We start from the raw sequence: 15,916 nt of genomic DNA, 5'->3' as shown, positions 1-15,916 counted from the left end.
AGTTGAGTAAATCACATCACTGTTAATCCAAAAAAGTTCCAGACTTAGTATTACAGACATTATCATGCTAAAAGGCATCCATTTTGGAGATGATTGATTTAGCCGTTTTGCTTCAGCAACTGAGTTATGCATTACTGACCATGGTCCAAAATGGTTTTCTAGACATAATTATACATTTTACAGAGGCAGACGCACCTATTTTTAAAATAAATCCAAAGTGGGCAAAACAGATAGGATACTAGAACATGTTCTTTGGGCTCAGCTGCACACCAGAAAGAACTGTTGAGCCTAAATGACTGCTGATGTACCATCATTGCATAATTTATAAACCCATGGAGCAGATTTAAAGGTAGATTCATGGCCATATATATTTTTGATTAGTATTACTGACTGAACCGTAATGCTATGTTGTGAATAACTGTTGCATTATTTAGTCAAAAATGAAACGGTATTAGTCAGTGAAGGACATTCATTCTGCACTCAGGGCCTTTTACCACCACAGGATCCATCAGAAAATTGACACAGGGAAAAATATAAACACTAATACACAACAAATAAAGTGTCTAAACACTGAAGACACAACAACTAACTTAAAATACCCTTTTTCCCACAATCGTACAGTGCAATATGACTAATACGCTGTTAAGGACTTGGACTCGTAACTGTGCAATCTATGGTGAGCCGACTGAGCATTTATTACATATCCTTGATATCCAATGCTGTTTTGCTGCACTAGTAGGTAAAATGTCACACCAGTTCACTAGTGAAGGGCAAGAACGTGCACTAGTTTACTAGTGGATGCATTTGTACCATTACTAGTTTACTAGTGCAGCCAAAATCTCTCACTAGTTAACTAGTAAGAGCCAAAATGTTCACTAGTTAAGTAGTGAATGCATGTCTGTCCTCACTATTTTACTAGTGCAGCCAAAAACCTTCATTAGTTGACGAGTAAAAGCCAAAATCCTCCCTAGTTAAATAGTAGATGCATTTTAGACGTACTAGTCAACTAGTTCAAATCTTGGATTAGCATCTTCGTTCAAATTTGATGTGTGGATATTGAATTATACTCAAAGGGAAGTTTTGTATGACATGCTTTTCCAAATAAACAAAGAATGGAAAATAAATAAATACAGTGGCATGAATTGTTATTCTGAAGCAGAAGGAATATGTGCTTATTCTACTGAGGGTGGATGAGTATTTCTAAAGGTAAACACACCTGTCATATATGTGCTGTTACATCTAAATGCATGTAAAGTGAATCAAAACCCTCCAAACACTTAGAGTTGATACTTTTACACTGATAAATTATTATTACCTGTTTTTCATAGTTTGATTTGTCCTGTAAATTATTGTATGTTGTAACTGTATGTTGCATTTCGTGCTGCCTCTTGGCCAGGACCCCCTTGGAAAATAGGTTCTTTATCTCAATGGGATCTTGTTTTCTGGTTAAATAAATGTTAAATAAAAATAAATAAAAAATAAATATTCAATAAACCCTATATTTCATACATTATTGGAAACAGTGGAGAATATTTTCCACTGCTGGTGCAGAGTAAATCTGTGTATGACCCACGTCTATAGTGACATCTAGTGGTTATAGGTGTGAATTTAATATGTGGGACTAATTTAATTTGATGCGTTCGCGTCTGATCTGTCTTTATTGTCTTTGTAATATACTTTGCATATTTAAAAATATATTTTTTCCCTCTTATATTACTTCTATTATAAAGTCTTATTCCGTATATTCAGTGTCCGTAGGCGCAGTTTTCAGTAAATGATTTCTTTTATGACTGTAACCTGTTTCATGATAAAACGTGTTTTTTTTGTAATTGACATTGAACATCACATCAGCGCAATGTGAGTTTTCTTTTCTTGATGAGGATGAGCCTCAGGTGTGATGGGAAATTAGAAAATGTCTTTGAAGAAGATGGAAAGGAGTTACTCTGGACTAATACTGAGGATGTTTGGTAGGTCAGAGTTATCATTATAGAAAAAAAAGTGAAATTTTGGTGTGTTTGGGATGACATTAGTGTGTTTTTCTTTGTTTTTCAGTGACAGAAATTCAACACATCACTAAAGGTGGGCGATGATTTGACCTGTTTCACCTGAGCAGCGTCCAAAACCGTGAGTTAAATCTAGATGTTGTGTGTTTTCTGTTTCCTGATGCTGCTGCTGTTGTTGTGTGTGGAGCTGTTTGTGTAATGTTGTTGTGTTGTGTTGTGTTGTGTAGTGTTCTGCTGAAGCTGCTGTGAAACCATGTGAAGCCTGTTGGACTGTGCTGACTCTGACTCACACCAGTTAAGGTAGTGTTTCTTGTTTTTTAATGTGTTTGGTAAAAAATAAGAGTTGCAGCAGTAATGGTTAGCTAGTGCTTTGAAATATTATTAAAGTGTAATGTGCATTTACATATTTTAATCCTTTTTAGGTTTCATTTTATAGTGATTATATCTTTTTATCTTTTTTTCTACAAGTGATCCTGAAATTTTGCAAACAGTTCCATAAAATAGAGTTCTTAAGCTAAATTGAGAAATGATAGGTGAAACTTTAATTTTTGACTCTTTAGTCTCTAAAGCTGATGTGTTGGATGATCCAGAATGGGCAACGAAAGGATCTGTGAAATCTAACCTTTACTGTGTGTTTGTTCCCATCATTTAAATGCGACAGGCAGTACACTGTGTTTATGGAAGTTCATCTGGATGTTGCTGAGGCCTGCATCCTCTAGTGCACATTTGTTGTCTGTGCATTTTTACTACATTCTATTGCATTTGTTGAACTTATACACCAGAATATCACCCCTGTCATCTGACATAATCTGTGGGTTTATTGTTTTGTGACTTTAAACACAACCCATGTCCTGTTTTTCAACATGGGCTGTGATGATTTCCAAGAAATGCACATGTGTAGATTGAAGAATAAGGATGTCATGATCATAACACTTTAGTTACCAACAGAGGTGGTAAAAGTACTCACATTGTGTACTCAAGTAGAAGTACAGCTTCTGGTGTGAAAAAATACTCTTAAAAGTAGAAGTACTGATTCAACTCTTTTACTTAAGTAAAAGTAAAAAGTACAACTTCTTATCTGTATTAAAGTACAAAAGTAAAACTGCATTTTTTTTACTTAATGATCATCTAATTTGACCGTGGTTGATCCACAGCCGCTTTGTTTTATTTTGAAGTGAGCTTCACCTCTGTTTACATCCGCCCACAGACGTCATTGAACAGCACATATTAGAGATCTATTTATGACGTGTGTTTTAGCCGAAAATAAAGCCCTTAAAAGTGAGTTACTGTGTAGACAAGTCTGGAAAAAGTGGACCTGTGCAGGACTCTGGTACTGACCCCCGTGCAGGACTCTGGTACTACTGACCCCCGTGCAGGACTCTGGTACTGACCCCATGCAGGACTCTGGTACTACTGACCCCCATGCAGTACTCTGGTACTACTGACCCCCATGCAGGACTCTGGTACTACTGACCCCCATGCAGGACTCTGGTACTACTGACCCCCATGCAGGACTCTGGTACTGACCCCATGCAGGACTCTGGTACTACTGACCCCCATGCAGGACTCTGGTACTGACCCCATGCAGGACTCTGGTACTACTGACCCCCATGCAGTACTCTGGTACTACTGACCCCCATGCAGGACTCTGGTACTACTGACCCCCATGCAGGACTCTGGTACTTTGGTACTGACCCCGTGCAGGACTCTGGTACTGACCCCATGCAGGACTCTGGTACTACTGACCCCCATGCAGTACTCTGGTACTACTGACCCCCATGCAGGACTCTGGTACTACTGACCCCCATGCAGGACTCTGGTACTTTGGTACTGACCCCGTGCAGGACTCTGGTAGTGACCCATGTAGGATTCTGGTACTGACCCTGTACTGGACTCTGGTACTGACCCTGATCACAGTCCATGCTCCTTCTCTCCTCTACAGTGATTCTCCGTATTTTACGTACTGTTACATCTGTTTAGTTTAAAAACGTAACGAGTCTATTCTGAGAATGTAAAGAGTATAAAAGTACAGATATTTCTCCAAAAATGTAGGGAGTAAAAGTAAAAAGATGCCAGAAAAATAAATACGCAAGTAAAGTACAGATACCTAAAAAATCTACTTAAGTACAGTAGCTTAAGTTCACCTCTTGTTACCAATTATTTGTCTGATGAATAATTATGAATTAAAAAGCAATATCTTGTGATATTTTTTCATCACAGTATAAGCCTCCTAATTATTTAATAACCCACTTTTATCAGGAGGAGCTGCTTATTGGATCTGTCCATGGAGCTAATATCAATAGATGGTGATGTAAATGCACTGGGTCTAACCTGAGAACTTATTTGCTTTGAGATAAACAGTCAGTGGTGCCAGTTCTCAACTTGTGGGTCATTAAACGACAGCAGAAGACAATGGCGCATCGAGATAACATCATTTAATCAATCGGTATCAGTATTTTCCATTTAATTATAAGTAGATTTGGTTTTCAGTTTAGTTCCCCATAGTGCCAGTCATGTTGAAAGACAGAAATGTATTTTATAAAAATAAATAGCAGTAGCGATAATAAAACTATTGCTTGTGAACATGCACTGTGGACTTGTGATATTGCACAGTGCTTCGTTACCCACTGTTTGATGGCTTTGATGGTAGATGTCTGTTAGCAGTCAATAACATCACATGGCCAAATTGCCAGCAGCAGGTTTTGGCAGGATACCAGTGAAATGCATTATTCCTGTAACAACAGAGGAGAATGGAGTCTTTGTGGAGTTGTCCTTACTAAATTGACAAGGCCTTTTACAGCCTTTGATACAGCGCTCGCTGCCTCACACAATGGAAGGCATATAAATTTGCAGATGTTGTCTGGAAAGCTCAAATGTCAACGCTTTTCACAACAGCACCGTTGCACCCCGCAAGAGGAATAATTGATTGGTTCACCTTTTGTCTGGAGCCAAATATTCATCCAGGAGGACAAAAAAAAAAGGAGCCGAGCAAAAGATGAAAGAGCATCCTCTGCAGTTAAGGTGCGCTGGTAGTTTCTTTTTAAGACCATCCTCTGTTTTTATGGGCTGCTTTGGGTTGTGTGATACAAAGACAGGTGTTCGTTTAGTTTTCTGTTTCTGAGGTATGTGAAAATATCGCTGAACTTTTCAAATGACTTCTGCAGCAGCTGATTAAAATGAATAGAGTCAGTCTGGCTGATAATGTGATAGTTTTCTCCCGAAATGTGTGAGATTTTGTTGGTGGTGCATATGTAACCCTCTGAAATGTGTGTGTGTATTTATTTTTTTTTTTCCATTCTCTGTTTATTCGGAGGAGCAGATCATACAAACTTCCCTTCTTCTTCTCAAATGTGAATGAAATAGTGAGTTGCTAATCCAAGTTTTTTAGTGGAATATAGAACAAATAGAACAAGTGGGCGGGAGGAGAGGGCTTACTCCGCTTCTTCATCAACAAGAAAAGACATGTTAAGGTGTGGGTCAAAACACGGTATTCAAAATCTCTCTGATGGGACAATTTGACAGATTAGTGTTGCTAAATTACCCACATTTTTACTTTTAAAGTCATTTTTTGCTTTAGTTGGACCATAAGGGATTATCCAAAACAAGGAACTAAGATATTCAGTCATGGAATATGATCTACTGATTTATGTGATCGACTTACAATGTAGGGTTGGAGAAGAGGGATGTCTTTGATATTAATGATATTATTGATTCTTAACCCTTTCATGCACAAATTATGAGAACCTTAATCAAAATTTTTTGCTGAGTGTTTTTATTCCTCTTTAGGCATGAAAAAAACAATGCGACTAAAAATTTTCTTCTGAAAAATAAATAATAATAATTTAAAAAAATAATAATAATAATTTAAAAAAATTAAAAATACATAAAAAAATACTAATGAAAAAAATTCTTATGAACCTATTTTTCATGAAGTTGCAAAAATGTCCACTCAGCTGGACACAACACGTTTAATTTTTGACACACACAAATATGTATTTACTGATAAATTGTGTGAAAACTATGGGGAGGGCTTGTGATTCTGGGGGTTTATGCTCAGGAGAGATCTACATAATGTTACCAGTTCATGCCAGAAAAGATATGTAGTGTCTTAAAACTTTAATAAAGATATGTGTAAAAAAAAAAAAAAAGAACAACAACAACGAAAAGAACAACAAAATCCATGAATATACAAGAGAACAGCTGTAGAATAGCTGTCCACTGTAGTGACCAGTGTGCATGAAAGGGTTAAAGTCAGCTCAGCAGTGGTGTGTTTGCTTTGGTTTTCATGTGAAAGCCTAAAATATGCCCAAACTGTCTGATGGAACAATTAATCACTCAAGGTCAGCTTTGTAGATTTGTCTCTGGCATGAGTCACAGCCTCAGGCGTTGCTCAGGTCGTGTGTCAGTCGCTCAGTTTCATCATGGGAGAAGATGAAACGTCTCCCTGTTTAGAGGTGGTCTCAGGTGGTCTGCCAGTCTTTGTCCAGATGTTCACAACTGTCAGTGGTTGATCTTCTCTCCAGTTGATGCTGTGAGAGGTTGTGGTGTGGCGTTCACTGGTAGCCGGTGATAATGGTTTTTGTCACATGATGATTCAACCTGTTGTCCAGTCGTGATGTTTACATAGAAATAAAATAAACAACGAGGTCTGGGTGATATTGGCCACAATTCATTCATTCATGCATTCATAACCTTTATTTAAACTCGAAGATATATTGAGGACACAATCTCATTTACAATATAGACGAGACAAAATAAAACGTATCAGAAGTACCGAAAAGTAACAGTGACAAAAATGAATTAAAAACAGAGAAGTCTACTTAAAAAGAGGAGCAGCTGGAGGTAAAATAAGATGGAATTATGGATTTAAAACACAAAATATTTGAAACATACAATGCACATGTCAGAAATACCAAAAAGGAAAGGTGGTAAAGATGAACTAAAAACAAAGGCATCTACTTAAAAACAGAAGCAGCTGGAGGTAAAATAAGAAGTGATTAAAGATTTCAGTTGTCCTAATGATGAAGGTGTGGTAAGTTTCAGATGGTTTTGGAGTCTGTAAGTTGTAATTTACATGTGTAAATGATAAACTGAGACATAATATTGTTAAAATTGCACTTAGTTTTCTTAAGAAATTTCAGTTTGTTCATGTTATTCACATTGCTTTAAAGGATAGTTGGTAGATGTAAACATTTTCATCTCATAATTTTACTTTTTTTGCTCTAAAACATAGAGGAAAGTTTGAAGTTGACATTATTTACATATTATTATGTTATTATTTTACTGATCCGGCCCACTTCCGATCAAATTTGGCTTCATGTGGCCCCTGAACTAAAATTAGTTTAACACCCCTGATCTAGGAGGTGCATTACTGTCATTAAAGACAGTTTTACCGTTGCACATCACATGTCATCATATTGTTAGAATTCCGATTGCAGTTACAAAACCTGATGCTGGTGTGACATGTGATAAACAAGTTATTAATCACTTAGTCAATAAGTCAAAATGGTGTGCATGGTCAACATCATTTAAGAGTCAAGACTTTTATTTTGATGGAATGAGCAGAGATTCATTTTGCTGTGCTGCGTCATTGCTTTAGTTTCTATTTGTAATGAGCAAAAGATTAGTATTCATGTTTGTGGTAAAATCATGTGACGTTTAGCATCATCTTACTCAATTGGAAATCTGAAAAAGTTTTTTTTTTTTCACTGTTAGTTTTTGCTGAATTTTTTTTACAGCAGTAGTGCAGAAAAAATGTCTAAATAGAAATTGTTGTTTTTGTACAGAACAATGTATACAAAATAACAAAAAAAAAAAAAAATCACAAAACGAGCCACCTATCCTCTTGGACAAATGTAACAGAATTTGTAAAATCTGAAAAAGTCTTTAAGGAGTTTTAAAATATTAAATTATATACAGTACTTGCAGTTTACCCACTTCTTGGCTGATCAGTTTTTTTTTTTTTCATTATTATTTTAGTTTGTGTGGAGGGCACGCTTTAAAGAAAATGTCATAACTAACTGACAAATGGACTTAAACTTGCTTAGTTATTTCCCTAGTGATTTGCTTTTCATCAGAACCATCAACTCAGTTTCGATGTACAGTATCTGCTCTTTTTGTGTTTAGTTTTAGCCTAACACACCAGCGCTCTACAGTAAAAGTTGGTGAAGATAGAATAAAATCACCAATATTTATGTTTTTATCAGCATTTAAACAAAACCATGACTTTTTTGCAACCAAAATGATCTTGTTGCTTAAACTTAACCACTACTCATCATGTGAATGTCCTCGTAAGTTCTGAGATGGGTCCTTCTATGAAACTGGTCCGTAAAAACAGGACAGAGGGGCTACAAATTCAAACTAGATGTAGACTAATGTTATGAAGCAACTTTGGAAGCACTTTGGGTCCATTTTAAAGATAAATATTTACTGAGATAAAAGAGAAACTATTTTTCAGATAAAGCACATTTTTTTTATATTATTTTACATTATATTTAATACAAAAATCTGCTTGTAACATGGTCAAAAGGACATGAAAATTACACCCTACTATTTTTTTTAAATATCTCTTTATTCTCTGACACACACATTTTGAGAATTGAACTAATTATTCAAGGCAGAGTGTTTCACAAAAATGGCTGCAGATACAAAATCACTTGCAATTTATATATGTTTAAATGGGCAGGTTCTGCATGTAACGCAAGCGGACACAATGGGTTACATACAAAACCTGGAATGAGACTGAGATTCATGAAAAACCCACATGTCTGGATTAGAAAAACCACTAGGATCATCAAACTGAACGCAGTGTCTTTATTTATAGTGCTATATAAGACCATTTCAAGCCATGTTTTCAAGATAAAATGCACTGGCACCTAGGTAGCTTTTCATATGCTATTTTTGGTCCCAATATTTTATTAAAAATTCATTAATTTTGGGATGGCTCAGAGCAAGAGCATATATTTTTTTTGCACTTATCTGAGGTCATCATTAGGTACATCCTGGGGGAAATATATCTAAACTTCTCTTTTATTATTGGGTCTAAAAAGCTGGTAAAGTGCCAGGTACCAAAATTAACCCAGTTTTATAAAAGCACCCAGATGGTCCTCTGGGGTGTTGATAAAAACATGGTGTGTGGAGTTGCAAAGTTAGGTTCCTTCAGCCAGCATAGAGTTGATTTTACCATCCAAGTTCAGCTTAACTGTTAAAATGAGCTTACTTTCAACACTTGAAGTTCGAAAGATCACAGTCAGAGCTGAAATCTGTTGTAAAGCAGTGATTGATTATATTCTGCTACTTGTCTACACACAGTTCAAGGGCTGGAAACAGTTAATGACACACACACACACACACCGCTATCGACAGTCCTATTGTAAATGAAATGACAGTGAGTCCCTGGGGTTGTATTGTTTCTGGCCATGAAACCAACAGGTGTCTCTATTTAGCAAAAAGTCAGGCTGTGGTCCCACACAAACCTGCCGTCAGACACACACACGTCCTGCGTCTGGAACAGTACAGTACCTCTCTGTCTCTTTACTGCGTTCAATAGCTAGTGATCATTTAGATTTGACTTGTATTGTTGCATTGTGTCTCTGCCTTCAAAGCCTCGCCATTAATTTCCAGCCTCTGCAATTTTCCTCTCCAGTAACAGAAAGCAGCGAAAGAAAAGAGAAAGAAAGATGACAAAGACAACGCAGTACTCTTCTCTTTCCCCTGGCCCTGTTATTGTACAAAATAGCCAAGCAATAATTTTTTGTCATTGGTTTACTCCTAAAAGCCCATTTGACGTCGGTCCTGAAAAGAAAGCAATAAAGAAACCTTTTCAGGGGCGATGAATGTGCAGAAGAAGAAGGAATGAATCCCTTTGGGACGTTGCGACCGGAGAGGCCTTTTTATTTTCTTTGCTCTGGTAATCAAATGGAGCTGAAATGAAAATGGAGTTTTCTATGAAAATAGGGGCCTTTGTTGGCTTTGGAAGGCTGGTAATTCATAAACAATAAGCCGGCTCCTTTTGTTTGGGTTATAATATATTCCTGCTGCTCTGAAAGAGGTCTCTCTTTGCACACACACTCTCGCACAGACACACACACACACACACACACACACACATTGAAGCCAGGGTAAAAGCCAAAGCGAGGCAGCAGGGGAAGCGAGAATATAAAGGGAGGCAGAGAGGCATGCTTTCATTCAACCTCCTGTCTCAGAGATGGCAGGATGCTCGACTCCACCACCTCCACTCCCTCTAACACCTCATCTCGGTCTGTTCTTTAACCGGAAGAAAAGTCGAACTTGTGCAGGTCTTTACCGGTGGGCCAGCAGGTGCATTACTTCCTTCATTAAAAACCTGGCTGAGTTTTTCTGGACTTTCTCACAGAGCTGCACCGTTTTTACCTGCGAGAGTGTCGACTATGTGGCAACGGAATTTGGAGATTTTTGAGGATGAGATGTCAGGTCGTCTGGTGGCGAAGAACATTAGATTAGATGATCATGGATGGATACCTGGAAGCTTCTGTCTGATCATGGAAATGCCTGATTTTGCTGGTCTTCTCTAAATGTCTGTCATCTAATGGAGCATCTTCAGTACAATAACAAGACAAAAGATGGATATTACATTTCTGTCTGGAAAGTAATCAGTGCTGGATTTAAACTTGCAGACACATTTGGTCTCATGAAGATGTGGTGGAGAAGTTCTAAGTGTGTAGACTGCACTTACAACATGGAGCAAACTTTAATGATCGACATGGAAACGGTACACAGGAGCAAACAAATCACTGATCTTTACAAAGACATGGATCTGCATTGAACCTGTGTGATGGAAGTGTAACTTCTCAGTGTGAGTTTCAGTTTTCACATTTTATTTCAACAGATGGGAGACAGAGCTGCTGATCTTTGAATTTTCAGCTTGTCATCCCGTAATAATAAACCATTGTCGGGCTGTTGCATCAGCTGAAGCCTGTCATTGTGGCTTAAAAAGGTCAAAATCATGACAGGTGCAGCAGGTAGAGGTATTCATAAGTCTAATGCTGAGTAGTAAGACGAGTTTTCTGTGACTAATAGGGCTTTGACAGTTATCTAAACTAATGCACCTCATGAAAAACAACCATTTCTGGACATTGACCATCAGATTTTAACGTCTTTGTCATCATCAAAGTGTAGTCATCTGAGTACTGGTAGGTGAGCAGTAGGTGGAGCTAATTCTCCACTCAGGTGACCATAACATATGAAGGGGGAGGGGCATCATGAAGTTAGTTAAAGAATCTGTGGAAAATGATGTAGAAATAGTGGAAAATGCTCAAATGATAGCAGTCAGGTGATTGTGTAATGGTGGGGGTTGTTGATGTGATGCTGGTGCCTAAAATGTACCAAATTTCTGCTACAACTTGTTTCTTCATCCACGTGTATTGTTGCTTTAGCTGTAAACACTCGCACTAATGAACACGTGTTTGACAATCTGTAGATTTGAAAGAATGGAAGAATATGACAGAACATAGTAGAAGCACTGTTAGTTCACATCGGCATCAAATGTTAGTAACAGATTAATTTATTTACAGTCCTGCAACATTTATAAAACTGTAAATGTAGCAAAAAAAAGTCTGTACCATGAACATAAGCCAGAACTACTGATATGTCATCTTAACCCATAAAGACCCAGAGCTACTTTTGTAGCATATTTAACCTTAAGTGATTTAAGACCATTGATTGTAATATTATCTTCCTTATTTTGCATTTTTTCAGTGTAAATCATGTATTTTCCTGTATTTAATTTACTGATCGTGTAGATTTTCATTACAGCGCAGAGTAAAGTTGAGGGTTTTTATATCAAAAACAGAGAAAACTCAAGAAAAAGTGACTTTTTCAGCAAAGATATCAATAACTGAACCTAAAAACAAGTGTCTCCATCCACTGTCATTGGGTTTTACTGCTGAATCAGTGATGTAGAGGATGACTGTGTTTCCACGGTAACTACAGAGGGTCATATCTGATGGCCATTAAAAGATAACAAACTGCATTTTACACCAATTATTTACATGTATTGATAGAATTAGTGGATCAGAAGTTGTTAAACATTTAAATTAGTAGATGCTTTTGGTCAGCGGTGGAGGTTTGGGTCTTTATGGGTTAAGACAAGTTAATTATCACAATAAACCTCAACACTTATCTGTGGTCCTGAGTTAAAGCTGAAGAAAAAGTGGGTTATTAGTGGTTTTTACTCTTTTCTATGGTCAGAACAGGACAAACACTTGTCAAACATTTCAGGAATCTGATCTTAAAGTACGCAGGACTAAATTATGTCTAATAGCCTAACATAATGGAAGTTTAGCTCACAATGTAAACAAAATAAACCAAAAAAGACAAAACTGTGCATCCCAGTAATTGTATTTAATGTGATTTTAATATTATGCCTCTTTGTATCTTACCACCAATTCCTAGTCCTGGTATTGATAAGTCAGCCTGTTGTTGTCATGTTTTTACTGGTTGATTTTGTTTTGTGCTAAAATGAGCCTATTGTCCAACTACATAAGACGAAGAGCTGAAATTCAGTCACATAAATGTCATTGAGTTGTCAATACACACACCTTAAAATCCCGTGGAGCACCCAACCATCCAGGGATGTCATCCTCTTTTTATCCTTTAGTACGAGGTGTGGCTGTTGGTTATGTCTTGTTTAACATTTAGGGTTGACTTTTTGAGAATTGGCATCAAGATAGAGCAGCAGTGACCTTAAATTTCAGAGTTCAGAGACCGTAATATTTCCTTTTTCAGTGTTTTTATGTGAGTGCGTCCATGAAACTGATCCCTAAAAACAGGACATGGCGGCTAAAAAAAATCAAACAAGATGTAGACTAATGTTATGAAGCAAGTTTGGAAGCACTTTGGGAAACTTTTTACCAGATAAAACACATTATTTTCATATAAAAATTTGTGTGTAGCAGGGTAAAAAGGACACGAAAATTAGACGCTACTATTTTTTAAAAATATCTTTTTATTCTCTCTCAGGTACATTTTGGGAATTTAATTTAGGAAGGCAGAGTGTTTCACAAAAATGCCTGCTGTTGCAAAATCACTCACGATTTGTGTTTAACTGGGCAGGTTCCGCATGTAACGCCAGTGAACATGATGGGTTACATGTAAAAATCGGGAATGAGACTGCAGATTCATGAAAAACCTGCATGTCTGGATTAGAAAAAACACTAGAATCATCAAATTTAACACAGTGTCTTTATTTATAGCAGTTTATAAGACCATTTACAGCCATGTTTTCCAGATCAAATGCGCTGACACCAAGGTAGTTTTTCACATCCCAATTTTGGTCCTATTTTAGGCCCCAGTATTTTATGAAAAAATCTTTAATTTTGGGATGGCTTAGAGCAAGTGTATAATATATATATGTTGAGGCCCAAAACGGAATCTGGCCCGATTCAGAATCGGGCCGGCCCAGAATGGAATTCTATTCTAGGCCGGCCTAGAATGGAATCCTGCAGCTATAATGTTATTTTTATACCATGTTTAATGCAAATGATCTAAATTATTACAAAAATCAATACATGGAATTTGCAAATATGTGAAAAAAAATTGAAACAAACAACATTTTAATTGTAAACTATAATACACTTTATTTACAAATAGAACCTAGTGGTACTCCCCACCAATATATGGTACAGTGAAATCGACTGAAATTGACAATAGTTACTCAAGGTATGTAAGACTGAAAATGTAAAATTATGACAAATTATGGAATTATGGATCATTTGCATTAAACATGGTATAAAAATAACATTATAGCAGCAGGATTCCATTCTAGGCCGGCCTAGAATAGAATTCCATTCTGGGCCGGCCCGATTCTGAATCGGGCCAGATTCCGTTTTGGGCCTCGACACACACACACACACACACACACACACACACACACACACACACACACACACACACACACACACACACACACACACACACACACACACATATATATATATATATATATATATATATATATATATTTTTTTTTTTTTTTATTTTTTTTTTTTTATTTTATTTTTTTTGCATTTATCTGAGATCATCATCAGGTACATCCTGGAGGGAAATATGTCTAAATTTCCCTTTTTATTATTGGGTCTAAAAAGCTGATACCAAAATGAACCCAGTTTCATAGAAGCATCCATGTAGAGAACCTTAAATTCTCCAGAACCCTAACCCAACACTAACTTTATAACCGCAGTTAAGGTTGTTAAATGTGTAATAGTAAACACAAAAAAGTATTAGACATGAGATGCAGTCCAAATATTGTCATCAACATTCTAATATTGAATTGGTCATGTTGTTTAATGCCTTACAGCCACATTTATAATCTTTAACTTTCCCTGTGAAATGTCACTGCTGTGGTTTTGTAGATTATGTTAAACCTTAATTTACCTGCATAGAAACTATTTTCTGGCCTGCCACAGTTACCAGGTAACCATCTGCACCTCCAGTACATCACAAATGCAGACTGCACAGGCATCACTTAAACTCGATGAACAGGATCCATCAGCCGGAGTTTATAAGAACCTCAGCTGCACTTAATTATCACAATAACTAATTAATATCACAAGTGCAACTGTAAATGTGTTCATAAATAGGACTTGACTGTGAATTATGTTTTCATCTCTGTAATTTTCAGTATTTATTGACTTTCTCTTGGTAAGTTGACTAAAAAACTCCAAGTGAGTTTTTGCTGTGAAAACATACTTTAATCAGTGACAGACATTTAATGAACTGTTTGGTAGAATGTAGACTCAAGGAAATGTCATTGAAGTTGTAACATGTAGAGCTATTTTATTAGGGCTGCATGATACTGGCAAAACTTGTACAGCAGGTGTACAGCATTGCGATAATGATAATATTGCAATATTTCTCATTCACCTAAAGAAATACCAATTTTATCTACAAAGAAAAATATTCCTTAACAATGTTAAAATGAGCCAATTGTTTGTATGTTGACTCAATTATTTATAATTTAAGACAAAATGCTGCACTACTACAATCAATTACACAATTCTGTCCAAGAACCTGGTGACGCTGCTACCACAGACTTTCAGACACAAACATAATCAAATATTTTGTCACATATAACAGTGTGTAAATGACATGGATGTGTTTTATAAGAACAAAAGTGCCAGAGTACCTTCATGTAAGAGCTTTAACAAAACAAAATTCCATTGTTTGCCTGGTTTGGTAAATACTGCACATAAAAATTAAATCTTTAAATATAATTGTGCAGGCCTTGCCCAAAGTTGTGCATCTTTTCAACATTAATAACACGTCAATTTACAGCAGCAGCAGTTTTTTGCCAGAAAAACTAGCATATTAGTGTGATAGATAAAACCACTCTGGTACCCCATGGTGTATAAAACAGAAAGTTAATGGGAAAAAAAATAAATAAATAAAAGATTGCATGTCTTTGCGATATAACGATATTTTGTCAATATATTATGCAGCCCTTTATTTTATTTATTTTTGTGGTAAATATGCTGTGACATACTATTTTTGATGCTTAAACCTTTCATAATAGTGGTGCTACAGAAATATCTCCGCTGACTTTTAAAAAAACATGCTTGATACAGATACATGGTTGTATAACAAATATAAAATGATGATTTCACTGTATAATTAATGATTTTGTACACTGATATTCAAAGGCAAAAATGACCATCTCAGTGAAAAATGTACTCGCGTTGCGATCATAGTCGCTGCCAAAAGCAAGTGGAATATGTTTTTGCACATCTTTCAGCCATGATTTAACTCTTATCATCTCATGATTTTCATCCTTTTTCTCTTTTGATGCAACAGCTAAGTGATATTTTCGACAGTTGATATGACTTCAACAGTAGCACATACAGTAATAAAGCTGTGATCTGTATTGAAGCTCATGCTGT

The sequence above is a fragment of the Sphaeramia orbicularis genome, chromosome 2 (assembly GCF_902148855.1).
Source record: "Sphaeramia orbicularis chromosome 2, fSphaOr1.1, whole genome shotgun sequence".
NCBI lineage: Eukaryota > Metazoa > Chordata > Actinopteri > Kurtiformes > Apogonidae > Sphaeramia > Sphaeramia orbicularis.
This window is presented reverse-complemented; position numbering follows the sequence as displayed.